Raw genomic sequence first — 14,233 nt, 5'->3', positions numbered from 1 at the left:
GTAGGACCTCGATTCTGCAGCCATTGATTATCCAGATTGTCAGTTATATGGACGTCGACTGGCTGACTTTTTTAAAAATGTTTTCATGTATTTTCAGTGCCAAAGCTCTCTCAAAACAAACACATGTTCAACCATTATCGTGTGAATACACGACGGGATATATTCCAACAATCGGAGAGTGCTGTGACTTTTAGTCAATTGGTGAGACATCAGACAATGTCAAAAACAGGTGCTGCCCTTGTGACCGGCAGTGATTGCACAGCATTAGTAACAGTACATCGCAGCGGCAGTATTCGACAAGCTGCAATATTGATCTCATTGTCAGGTCAATATCATTTAAACAAACAATACAGGAAGGTATATCTTACTTGTATTTTGTTTTATTTCAGTATCAATCTATGAAGTATGAAACATGACAGTGCCATGCAGATAATCATAATATGAGTGAATTGATGATAACATGTGTATACGCTTATAGCATGATATGCTAGAAAGGGCTGTGTTTGAGCATGTCTCTCTTATTCGGCCAAATTGAATATCTTGGCGCCCGTCAGTCCCAACGTGGCCAGATAATCGAGGTCCTACTGTATGTTTGGTTGTATGTTGTATCTTTATGCAGGTGTTGTAATATTACCTGTTAATATTCACCTTATTGTCATCAGTACAATTTATTTATTGCCTTTTACAGTTGATATTCACATCAGATATCTACTTACTGTACATAAATTTTGAAAGATGTTGTCATCTATGTTATGAATGATGCATGCTTGATGCCAAGACTAGTTTCAATGAATTTAGCCATTGTTGCTGACATTGATCAACCATGTTTTCCTACATTGTACCTTGATTCGTGAGCATTGCTCATAATTTCATGATGTGGACATATCCACCATTTTTAGCACTTCCTGTTTTCACACAGTTCATATTTTTATGGGTAGTATAAGTACATTGTAGTATTTTCCACAATGTTTACGCAGATATATGTATTGAAAAGTAAAGGTTTCTGTACTAGGTACTGATAGGTGTAGAATGTGATGGTATGTTAGCCATGTCCTGTCAGGAGATGGTGTAACCATTACAGTGAAGGAGAGAGAGTATGGAAGGGAGAGTATACCCAGGGAGAAATATGTTTTTCATGTGTGAAAGGAAAGCAATATAACAGTCAAAATCAACTAGTGGATGAAATTACACAGTAAGGTATTATAGCCCATTTGAATTTGAACGTATTTGTTTTCCAATTTGTGTTTTTATTTGTTTCAATGTGGAAATGAGTGAAATTGAATGGCAAGTTAACTAACACAGTGCATGTATGTATTGAAGAGCTGCTAAGTGCACTGGGACACTACTTAAATCATACGTATAAGTTTTGTTTTGTTTCAAATAGCAGTAATGTCAGGTTTTTACAGATACTGCAGTATGTCAAGATAAACTTTCAAGTTCAAGGATGATCACTTTGGCCCCAGTTGAAGCTGTGAACAAAAATACAAGTATGAAAGTTTTAGTGTGCAATGCATGAGTGGTGTTTGACCCCAAGCATGTTGTGAACTGCCTTATTTGATATCTGCAAAGCAGTGTAATTTGTTACAAATACTGATCATTCTAGTGGTATTATTGCATTTTAAAGTGTTGTCGATATCTTTTACTTTACATTTTCCATTATGAAATGTTCAAAAGAAACACTTGTTGGTGTGTTGAAATGCTATCAAGCTGTTTATCATGTTATGTTGCATATTCAAGTGTTGAGATGCCAAGTTTAGTCAATGTTGAGTGTATTGTAGACAATCGGGTCATATGAGTGCCTTGAATTATGTGTATCAAACATAAGCTTACCGGTAGTTTTCTTTTTAGTACTTCTCCCAATGTTACAGTGGGAAAGAAGATAAGGTATACTTTTCCTGTTTCAGTGCATGAATGGCATACATAAGTGTCTGTTACTTTTAAACCATGTGTGACAAGTAGATGCACGCTAATGCATCAAAAGAATTCCTGTATTGTTTCAAGTCACAGTTTCAAATGTTTTATCTGTATGGATGTTCTCAATGGCAATTTAAAGCCCTTTGTAATGTAATGAAATGGCAAAGATGTGAAAGTATAGAAATTGTTCTTTGTATGCCCAGAAGGGGTCCTTAAAAGATTGTTTGAGCAGTCAGTGACTTCAAATGTAAAGTGACTTGAATTCATCTAATGTTGTATCATACCATCATCCTAGGTTTACCCTGGTTAGTCTTGTTCAAGTCTTTGATGAATCAGATTTTCCTTACTCTGTTAGTGGACAGTGGTAATCCCTATTCACATCTCTTCAGTCACATTGAGTTATGCAAGTGAAAGATAACTGAAATAATTATGATAGAAAAAGGGTCAAGGGAAATATTTTTCAGTGGTTTAGCAAGAACATTTTATCTGAAGAAATTCACACAGGAAGTCTAATGTCTAAGGAGTTGCTAATTTTTTGCATGTTTTGAACATAAATTTAGTAAAATAAATAATAAAAAAAAATAAAATATCAGATTTGTTTTACTCCTCAGTAGAAGATAATATTAAAGTTTCATTGAACTCTAAGTCTGCACCCATGTGATGTTTGTTCTGCCCATCAGATTCAAAGTCCCACCCATATAGATCATTATTTACAATGATTGTAGCACTGTAATTTCAGCCCTTACCTGTGTAAATGTGTCATTGTCTTTGTTCTCAATACTACATTGTAGTAATGCTGTTTTTGCCATGTATTTATGATGGAACAATGAAACATGTACGTATATGCAAAAATTGTTGTACATCCACACACAAGTTGCCTTTTCTCTATTCTCTTCTACAATTTACAATATATGTTACTGTGTATCTGTATGTTTGTTTAGTATAGTTTATTGTTATATCTATGTTTATAATTTCAGCAGAATGATACAGTAAGTGTATTTATGCCGATTAGTTGTGTGGGTAGGAGGTGTAATCTTGTGTCGCAAAATTTTTATGTTGAATAAAATTTTGACACAATATCAAATCCAGTTGATAGCATCAGTGCATATCTTTGTCAAGCCATTCTCTACCATGTAGTCCAGCCTAAGAACTGATCATAGAAACAGACCGCTTCACACCCCTGACATACTTCATGCTAAGCCTACCAGAAAACTTTCTAATCTTACCATGTTTGTTTGCTGACTAGTTGTATGTTACATACTGTGACACATGAATGTGTGTTTATGCTGTCAAAATAAGAATGTGATAATGAGGATTGTGATGGTGATATGCTGTCAATTTTGGTGATGATCATGGTGATGGTAATAACCCTATGTACCCCTTGGTCTGAATTCACAAACGTGGTACACTCTTGTCCATGGTAAACCATGAACAAAGACCGTAGTTTTGTGGGGTTTTTTATGGGATGCCAAGTGTTGCATGTCCTATTTCGTTATGAAATCAGTTGTTTCGTTGACGAAATGACTGATTTCATACCGAAATAGGCCATGCTATGGTCTTTGTCCATGGTTTGAACCATGGACAAGATTGCACCACCTTTGTGAATTCGGGCCCCTGTGTTCTGACCTCATTAGTCAGGTGTAAAAAGTTGACTTCTTGTTCTATACTGTATATTGTTGTACATTCTTGTATGTTTTGGACAAAGGAGTGCCAGAAGGCATGTTAACTAGTGGAAGAAATATTGATCACTAATCTAGAGACCAAGTGACACAAAACCAATTAGAGTGAGGAAAAAGTGTTTTGTGTTTTGCATTACTCAAAAAAAAAAAAATAAAAATAAAACTACCCAAGGTATAGAAACACCCAAAATCCCTTGGACCCAGAACTTGCCTTTTTCCTCTGTTCCTTCCAATCCTGTCAACCCCCAACTGTTTTCACTCAGAATCCAGTCCCATCACCACCCACCTACACTGACGCTAATGAGATGATCACTACTGGGTAGCCATGGCAACAGACCAAGAGGTCAGATGGACCCCCAACATGGGATGTTGGTGCAGTGGAGCTGTGATGGGTGGGGAGTGTGTAGGTGTGTTCCCATAGACACAAGCCTCTGTCAGGTGGGACATATCAGACCAGCTTGCAGGCAGGATCAAATCTCAAAGCAAGTAAAGAGTTACATGGAATGGGGCTTTGCATTAGAATGTTCACAGGTTACTAGATGCTGAAGAGCATGGAGTAGAAAATGGGCCGGGTGAAGATATGTGGTTACATGCCTAGAGGACTGGAGAATACACAGGCCAGAATGACAGAGACAGACAGACAGACAGACAGATGAACACACAGACAGAGAGAGAGAGGGGGGGGGGGGAGTGAGAGAGAGAGACACACACATACACAGACTGAACTACAGATAGAGAGATACACAAACTGATTGACACACAGAGATAATACACACACACACAGGTGCACACACAATGAGGGATCTACAGAGTGACAGACAGACAACCAAACTGATACCTTGGAGGTGGAAACCAACGCTTTCCACCTCCCTGCTGATACAGAGAGAAGTGTTGTATCAAGAGAAAGTCGGGAGATAAGAGAGAGAGAAAAAAAAATTGAAGTACACTAGAACATTTAAGCTGAAACACTGCTCTACAATATTACTCAAAAGAATGTCTGCAATAGTAGATTGACAGGTATAATATGTGGTGCGTAAACTGTAAAAGTTTGAAAAAGTTTGAAAAATCTTTGCATAATATTATGTAAATTAGAAAAGATGATGTTATAAGGTATAAGCTCCCAAGTCTCTGAAGTTACTTGAAATTAAAATGTTTTCAAGAAATTTGTCAGTGAAGCTACATTGTAGGCATGTTAATGGAAACCTTGTCAAGCCACAATCTCACAGCCTTTATCTACTTTACCATTGATTACATACTACTTACACTGATGTTTGTTCGACACTCTATCTCAGTCAAATTCAGCATCAAGTCAAGTTTCACTTAAAAACATGTTCCATCTCTCTACAACTTTCTTTGAAGCATAAGGCCATTCCTTTCTGCACATTTTCTCTCGGGAACAGATTCTTAATTTTTTAACAATTACATCATTAGATCATGAGATACTGAAATTTTACAAACAGTGATGACGGTCAGAACCACAGATGATCATGTCATTGATGTGATGAGATATGAATAAGATGATGCCCACGAGGTAATGTCCATATGGTGATGCCAATGAGGTGGTGTCCATGAGGTTGTGATGCCAATAAGGTGATGTCAATGAGATAGTGATATCAATATGTGATGTCAATGTGATTGTGATGTCAATAAGTTGATGTCAATGTGATTGTGATGTCAATAAGGTGATGTCAATGAGATAGTGATATCAATATGTGATGTCAATGTGATTGTGATGTCAATGTGATTGTGATGTCAATAAGGTGATGTCAAGGAGATAGTGATGTCAATGATGTGATGTCAATGTGATTGTGATGTCAAGGTGATGTCAATGAGATTGACGTCAATATGTGATGTCAATGTGATTGTGATGTCAATAAGGTGATGTCAAGGAGACAGTGATGTCAATGATGTGATGTCAATGTGATTGTGATGTCAAGGTGATGTCAATGAGATTGTGATATCATTGAGGTAATGTCAATGTCATTGTGATGTCAATAAGGTGATGTCAATGTGGTGATGTCAGTGTGGTTGTGATGCCAATACAGTGATGTGGATGACCCAATGAGGTGATAATATCAATGAGGATAGGGTTAGGTGCCATTTACAACATTCTCACTGGTCCTTATAAATCCTTTTTTCTATGATATCATACAAAATACCTTGTTTCCTTCCACATAGAAAACAGGATAAAAAATAACCTTGAGGGATGAGAGAAAGTCCGTGTTGACCTTGTCACATAGAAAGTTGTCAATGAGGATATTGATGCAATGAGGGACATACTTTTTATGTGTGTACTAAGAAAAAATAAAGTAAAAATTTTAACTATGAAGTCACAGCCACTCCTTCCATTTGAGAAAATGTCACCATACATCTGAGAGACAAGTCCTTCTCATGTTAATTCAAACTTTATTTCTCAATGTCACACCCCATTTGGACCTAAAACACCCACACTTTTGTGTAGCTTCATGTTGCAACATTACAGCATACAGTTTACTGTCCTCTCAGAGTGTGCCATACACTATCAGACTCCACTCTCCCCTTTCAATGTTTCTGGTAACTACCATTTGGAGGGGAGATACAAACACATACAAAAATATCGGCATTAACCCATTGAGGACGGGCTGGTTTTGCTACAACACACATTTCTCAGAGACACCTGCCCGAGTATACTCGGGACTAGTCTTCAACAGGTAAATTCCTAGTCAACACACTGCTGATAAAGTTACAATAAGCATGAATCTTTAGGAGTAAGACAAAGAAATGTATTTCACCTTTTATCCCTTGCACTCATTGACATGATTTACCACCACTAAAAGGACCAATGACCTCTGGCTTTCATTCATACCATTGTATAGAGGAACACTTTATATTAGCCTTTACTCCTGCACAAAATATCTGACATGTACCCAGTGTATCAATATACAGGGGAAACTCGGTATAACGAACACTGCTATAACGAGATATCGGTTGTTACGAGAAAATTTTCCCGGTCCCAAATTTCCTTCCACACAAGTCTATGTAAAATGCTACTCTTATAGCGAGATCGGTTATAACGAAATAACTGCTATAACGAGATAAATTTTGTGATTTCCAAACACAGAAAAACATAGCCAATCAAACCTGTTATAGCGAGGTAAAGCAAAATGTCTTCGGGTAAAGCTTTACTTCGCCTGTGCTATCATGTTCCGATATTGTAAAGCTCGCGATGCGCCAAAAACTGTCTTGTACACACGTATTTTCTTCAGTGCACTCCAGCTAGCACGGCATGTTGTACTTGTATGTGTGTGTGTGTGCACTGATACATGCAGAAAATGTGATGGGACGGCCGTATGTATACATGACGTCATCATGACGTTTGGCAGGGTGTGAGGCAATCTGATGCTGTGATTGGCTTTCTACGTAGGGAATTCCCCATCTTCACACACACGCAGTCATAATGTACTACAGAATGTGTCACATACACACACATCATTGTGCAGACCATACTAGTATTCAAGCTTTCCACATATAACATACACCCATACCATAACCATACCAATCCACTGACGATCTTGACAATCGCAAGCTATATTAATTTACACATTCAAACGTCTACAGTTATCAAAAAACATGTTCTTGATATTGGATTTCATTGGCGAAAAACATTTTACCCATAAAGGTGAGTAATTCCCTCAAACACATTATCAAGTTGTCAGTATTGATTGAAAGATCATGGGTAGTCCCACATGTGCAAATTAATGTCTTTATGTTATGCTTTCTTTTAAGCCTACTGATATAACGAGATATCGGCTATAACGAGGAAAACGACTCGGTCCCGACCATCTCGTTATATCGAGTTTCCACTGTACTGTCATATGGACAAACTCTCCTAATCTAATCATTTTTCAATAATAACCCCCCCCCCCAAAAAAAAAAAAAAAAAAAAAAAAAGGTAAACCTTATATCATCCGTTTCCTTTGAGGATCTCGTATTCCCATAGATTGTGTACATAACCCAAGCAGGGTACCCTGGGTAGTGGATTGACATGTAATCCTTCTCTCTGTATCACCATTGTACTGGTAGCTTGGGGAACTCCCTTTCATCACACACCAAAGCAGTTTGAAGTATACCAAAAACATCCAAGACTTCACAGTTTCTGCTATTTTCAAGTCAATACACAACTCCTCTTGTTTAATTAACTCATGTGAGAATAAACATAACAATTCTAAGAAGACACCTGAGGTCATATAATCATGACCAAAGTTAAACTGGATAGTTTGATAGTGGTTCACCAGTAAAATGAGGCAGATTTAGTACCCATGAAACATGTCATACACACATTGTACAGGCCCAGATTCACAAAGGTGGTTAGGTCCATGGTACAATCAATGAAATGACTGATTTCGTAACAGAATAGGCCATGCGACACTTGGCGCTCCATACAAATTATCCATGTTTTAAAACATGGTTTCAATTGTACCATCTTTGTGAATTTGGGCCACACTATTCCTGGTAGCTCTCAAATTTGCATGCTAAAATCTTCTAAGAAGTTATTGCTGAGGGACCTTCATGGTGATGATGTGACTTGACTGATCTATACTCAAAAATCAAAACAGAATACTGTAAAAGTGGAAATTTTGCAGTGTGGAAATTTTTGTGCATTTCAAGCTACAATAATATTATAATCATGTACTAATAATATACATTATGATTCCAAGGAATTAAAAACATACAAAATTCATCGTTCCTGACTGCCCATTAACTAATGTGAGAATTTCCACTTCTACAGTAGTTAAGTCGTATCCCTGATACTTAGACTCACTTTTACAAATCAATAAGTTTCATGACGTCTTTGTGAACATGAATCCAACAACAATACTGTAAAACAAGGAATATTTGCGTGCATTTTAATTTCACGAGAGCCGAGATTCGCAAAATTAAAATGCACACTATACACTGTAGTTCTTGTCTACACTATATGCATTGAATGTTAGATGCAACTTGCAAAAATTTCATGCTGCCAATAAGGCCGTTGGCTCCATTTGCGAAAAGTTCATGCCGCAAAAATATTGTTTTACAATAGTAGACCATGCATTCACTTGTAGCATCACTATATACTGTAGGTGTCCAGGCCAGTTTAATGATTGATTGTTGTGGACGGCAACAATCCCAGAGATTCTTCTAATTTGTATTAGAAGCCAATCACCAGGATGTTTAATGCCTTTGATATTTGTAGATGGTAGCTTTATCTCATCTTCACAGAGTACACATCTCACAATTTAGTGATATTACAGAGCTCTTTGTTTTGTTGTGTTTTTCTGCTTCAGATGTTAAATATTGAGTCTGGTGAATACACCATACATGTAGATTCAGTGATGTGAGCTCAGTTCTGTCCTTCCACACCTTCAAGTCATCACTGATTTTCCACTCCATCTCTGTCTTTCTATTCCATGTCCAAAATAAAACATCCACAAATTCCACAATGAGTGATGTCCAGACAGTTCACATGATTTCAAGGCCTCAAAGTTTAACCTTTATCATGACTCTGATTGGGATTGATTTGACTCTGATTGGGATTGATTTGAGGATGATGTTTCACTGGAGGAAATTTTCTTCCTATTCTGGACCTCCTCTGCTGCTGTCATCTCCTGATCCACTCTCTCTTTGGCTCGCACAACCTTCAAGAAGCATAAAAGAGATTGATTTGGTGCTACAGTCATCACTAAAATCTGTACATGCAAGGATCTTTTAACATCTAATTTGATATTTTTTTTCTTCATGAGGCACTATTGTGTCCTTTTCTATGAATTTAATGTAAAATTTAAATCGCCTGATCTTCATAAATTGTTTGATTGTAGAATGGAAGAGAAAATTTGCACACATTGAGCTTTCTTTTGCCTGGTAGCAGCTATTGATTTTGTATGATGCACTTACAGATATTTGCCACCTTTCAAATTAAAGTTAAAAAAAAGATATTTTTGAAAAAATGACAGTGTCCCTTTTCACTATAGTATTTACTCCAGTAGAAGCCAAAAAGTAAATTTTGTATAAATGCAACATGTCAGCATCTCAATCATAACGATTCCAATCCAAGAGATTAACCAATGCAAATATGAGCAGGTCTAGCTTCCAGAAAGGATGCTGTCTAATATCTAGATCCTCGAGGTGACCTTAAGACTTTAGTAGCAAACCATGTACCTTTGACTGTAAGTAGAGAGAGCCTCCTTTGGACTTGTCATTGACAGTAAACAGGTGTTCATAGTTCTTCAAGACGGCTTCCTTGTCGGCCAAATCTCTGACATTGAGAATCTTCTGAGCTTCCTCTAGTGTCATACCAGTGAGACTATCAGCTGCTGCTGCCTTCGCTCCCTGCTTACCTCCTCCAGCTCGCTGGGCTGCCTGTTGGCTGGCTGTCAGTTAGAGGAGTAGATTGAGACTTGTCATTACTAGTCAGACACTTACTAACAGTCACTTCAACAATGTATTACAGCTATGGTGTAACCACATTCTCACAAAATGTGTTCTACCAAAATTCTCCTCAAATGAGAGGTAGAACCATGATGAAACTGCTGAAGCAAAATTCATGTAGCCTTTAAAGCTATGAATTCCTACCTTTCTGGAAAACATACAAAGAAAGAAATACAAAAGATTCCAATATATATGGACATGTCAGACAAAAATGTACTCAAATTCATTAAAATCAAACAAAGTACATCTAAATAGTATTTGACAGTATGATTCAATTTATGCTGAGAATTGCTAAAAACATTACCTCTCTATAAATCATTTTGTGGATTGTCTTTAATCACATTGTGAGTTGAAGATGACTCAACCTGCATATTTGTTTAAAAGCACTGTTTCAGAGTAATTAGAATTTATACAGACCCATGTAACTCATGAACTGAGGTTGTTAATGATTCAGTGAACCAAGTCAGCTTAAAAAAAATATTCTTTAAGTTTTTTTGGTTTTTTTTGTTTACACTCCCTACAAGAGTGGATTAATAATTTGCATAGAGTTATCACACATTATACATAGCAACCTGATTTCATACTGATTCTGTGTCATGTCTCTTGTGAGCTCATCTTTCTCGTTATTCTAACCTTCCATCTCAAATGACTTGACCTTTCACCTCCATGAGTCTTGCAGGAAGACTTCAACATTCAGATCCTATCTATGAAAGCATAACTCCAAGAGAGAAGATTTCAACTCCACCAAAGAGGGAGCTCTTGCACTTCAGAGATGCAACAGCACCATGCAAGGCTCATGAACCAAGCACTTTGGACTCTTTTGCTGTTGACAATTTTCCCACTCTATTAGCAGATCATGCAAACATCTCTTGGACAGTGTCTTTGAAATGTGTACGTGTAAATACAATTTGTACTTATGAATGCACAAAGGCGATTACATTACAGAGAAATACAAGCAATGTTACAGGGACTGTACAGTACTGGTTGAGGTGGGGATTCATGTTTTGAACATTCTTAAGTTAGATAATGAGAAACCTCTTATGAAATATGAAAGAGCATGTAATTTTAAGAAGGATTCAACGTTTATTTGATAGAAATTGGTTTTCAAATGGCTGAGATATCAAAAAAAGTGATAATAATAAAAGGCGACATGCCACAACTTTATTAGGGTCTCCTTGTTTCACCTTGTTTTTGGATATCTCAGCCATTTCAAAACCGATTTTCATCAAATAAACTTTCGATACCCCTTAGAATCGCATGCTCTTTGGCATCTCATAGAGTGGTTTCTGAATATCTCGCAAAACGTTATAAGCTAAATCCTCACCTCGACCAGAACTGTACACACCCTTTAAGATGGTGCATAAGGCAAAATAAAGAGCTGTATTTAACCCGTTGAGGACAGGCTGATTTTGCTACAACACGCATACCTTCCCTTAGACCCCTGCCCGAGTATACTTGGGACTCATCCTCAAAGGGTTAAGGGGAACCCACCTTGGATCTCCTGCCTCAGAGCCTTGGTGAAAGCCCTGGCCACAACTTGTCCTCCAAGCACAATGATTTGTGCCAGATACTTAGCTGCCTGCAGACAGAGAAGTCACGAAAACACAGAGAGATCATTGCTTTACTTTGATTTTAAAGATTGTTCCTTCCAAGAAAATAAAACATGATCAGCCTCCTCATCATTCGCTACTTGCCATCTTCCAAACTGACCTAAAATTATGAAAATTCCCCTTCACAGTCAAATCTGAACAAGTGAACGTTTTCTTCTCTCCTTTCTGCAGAAAATTAACAATTGCAAATCCACAAATCAACAGTAAACACACACTGAATAGACCAATGTCTAATTAGGATGTTATTGTCATTGTGGGTTAACACATGTACATCTTTACATATCTACTTTCAAAATACTCTGTTATTTGACACAAACATAAAGACTACTCTCTCACCTGCAAATAGGGCATACTACATGTACAATGAACAAGATGTGATTATTTGTACCCCTACCTGTGTGTATCTAAACTCCACAAAGAAATTTAAAAAAAATCAAAATCAAAATCTGGACTTGATCTATTATTTCTCTCTTGTCATAGTACAATAATCAATGCATGCATGGTATTATCAGCAAGATTATTTAATTCTCTTTAAAATGATATCCTACATGAGTGTGATTATGCCAACAGGAAAAGGACAGTACATGTATTTTGAAAAATGAATATTGGAGGTCTGCATTGAAAAGTTGCAAAATGAACACCAATGGTAATGAAGAGGCAATAAAGATGTTGTATTAACTGATATCTATTTTTCTCAGCTGGTCAACCATGAATGCCAATTTAATAGAATTCTGAATTTAACATTCAAGCTTAGAGTGGTGACATGCCAGGCAAGGTTGATATCTCATCTTGTACTTTGGGTGTTCATCATACCATGTGTAAACAATGTTCAGAAGTCCCAAGCAAAAGGGCAAATTGAAGCTGGGAGGTTTCAAAAAGATGAGACTGGGAGCCGTGAGACCAAAACAAAATGATGGACACAAAAGTGTCAAGTAACAAGAGATGCCGAGGACCGACCAAGGAGCAGACATCCAAATATCCCAATGGAATGACAACATCAGGGTGTTGCTCTGCAGGATCGCAGGTGACTGTCTTAGAGTAGGGCAAGTCCAAGATAATGCGCGCGTTACGTATGGGACATTCGGAGACTTTTATGACCTGACAAATAGTGTTAATGGCCTTTGATCATATTGAACTTCATCATGGTGATTGATATCTAGAAGAAGTATAAACATGTAAAAAAGTGAGAAAAATGACCTTGACAATTATATTCTAGAAGAGAAAATATGTGCCGTTACGTATGGGACCAGAAAACTTTTGTTTTTTTTAACATTGTTTTCAACCTCAAAACTCTCTGAAAGTATTTCATTCTACAACTTGTAACTCACTGTGATGAAAGTCACAACACTCAAGATTATCACAGGTAAGTTTCATGTCATTAGGTAAAAAGCTCTAATTACAGGTTCTAATTAAAGACAGACATGACATGTTACGTATGGGACTGTTACGTATGGGACAGTTTGTCCCCCATTCATTTAGTGTGTGAAGAACCATGTTTATGGGTATTTTGCAAAATTATTGTAGTAAAATCTGTTGAAACTACTCAAATACTGATCCAGATTGCCAAGGAAACATTATTCCCCGAATATTCACCATCATAATCATTTCAATCATATTTTTATATTTTTATGACCAACCTGAGTATGCATGCCCTTTGTCCCCCATTCGTTTAGTGTGTGGAGAACCAAGTTTATATGGGTATTTTGCAAAATAATTTTGCAAAATACCCATAAACAAATTTTTGCATAATCATTGAGGTAGAATCAGTTGAAATTACTCAAATGCTGTTCCAGATTGACAAGGGAACAATATTCCCCATGTATTTACCATCATAATCATATTTAATCATATTCTATATTTTTTATGACCACCCTGAGTATGTATGCCCTATTTTTATCAGGATAGTTACTACTGAAAAATTGAATAGTTTAAAGTGTTTACTTCCATTGGTGAAGGGCAGTTTGCCATTTCGTTTCAATAAAAAATGACTTGACACAAGAAATATTAATTTTAATAAATAAGCAATACCTGCTGCGTGGAATCCCAGTGATCGAGTAGATGTATGATGTCTGTCTAGCAGTCAGGTCACTGATTCGAGTCACACCTCAGTATGTATACCCATGAATTTTGTCGTGGCTACTATTGAAACTGAATAAGGACAATTTGTGTATCACTTGCAATAAAAAGGAATCATTTTACTTTATATATTTTTTTGTATATATCACAACCATTTCAAATTGGATCTCCATCACTAAACTTTGAATTCCTCTAGCCTTAAGATTGTATGCTCTTTAGTAATTCATATAATTGGTTTCCATTCATCTCATTAAATGTTGAAAACTGAATCCCCATTTCTACAAAAACTATACATTGTACCATCCCTTTAATGTTGATTTTTCATTGTGTATTTTGCCAGTTTCCCCTCCCCCTTTCTGAAAATTGTTCAGTCAAGTACATGCATTGTTTCAAGTGTCTAAAACTCAAAAAGTAGCTACTATGTTGGGATGCTTTCTTCAGGATGATTGACCATTTGTGTACTGAGAGACCTTCCCAGCTAGCTACATGCATTCACATGCAATATGT

The sequence above is a fragment of the Diadema antillarum genome, unplaced genomic scaffold (assembly GCF_040938485.1).
Source record: "Diadema antillarum isolate AM-2024a unplaced genomic scaffold, OU_Dant_1.0 seq00001256_RagTag, whole genome shotgun sequence".
Taxonomy (NCBI): Eukaryota; Metazoa; Echinodermata; class Echinoidea; order Diadematoida; family Diadematidae; genus Diadema; species Diadema antillarum.
Note: the sequence above shows the minus strand (reverse complement) of the source record.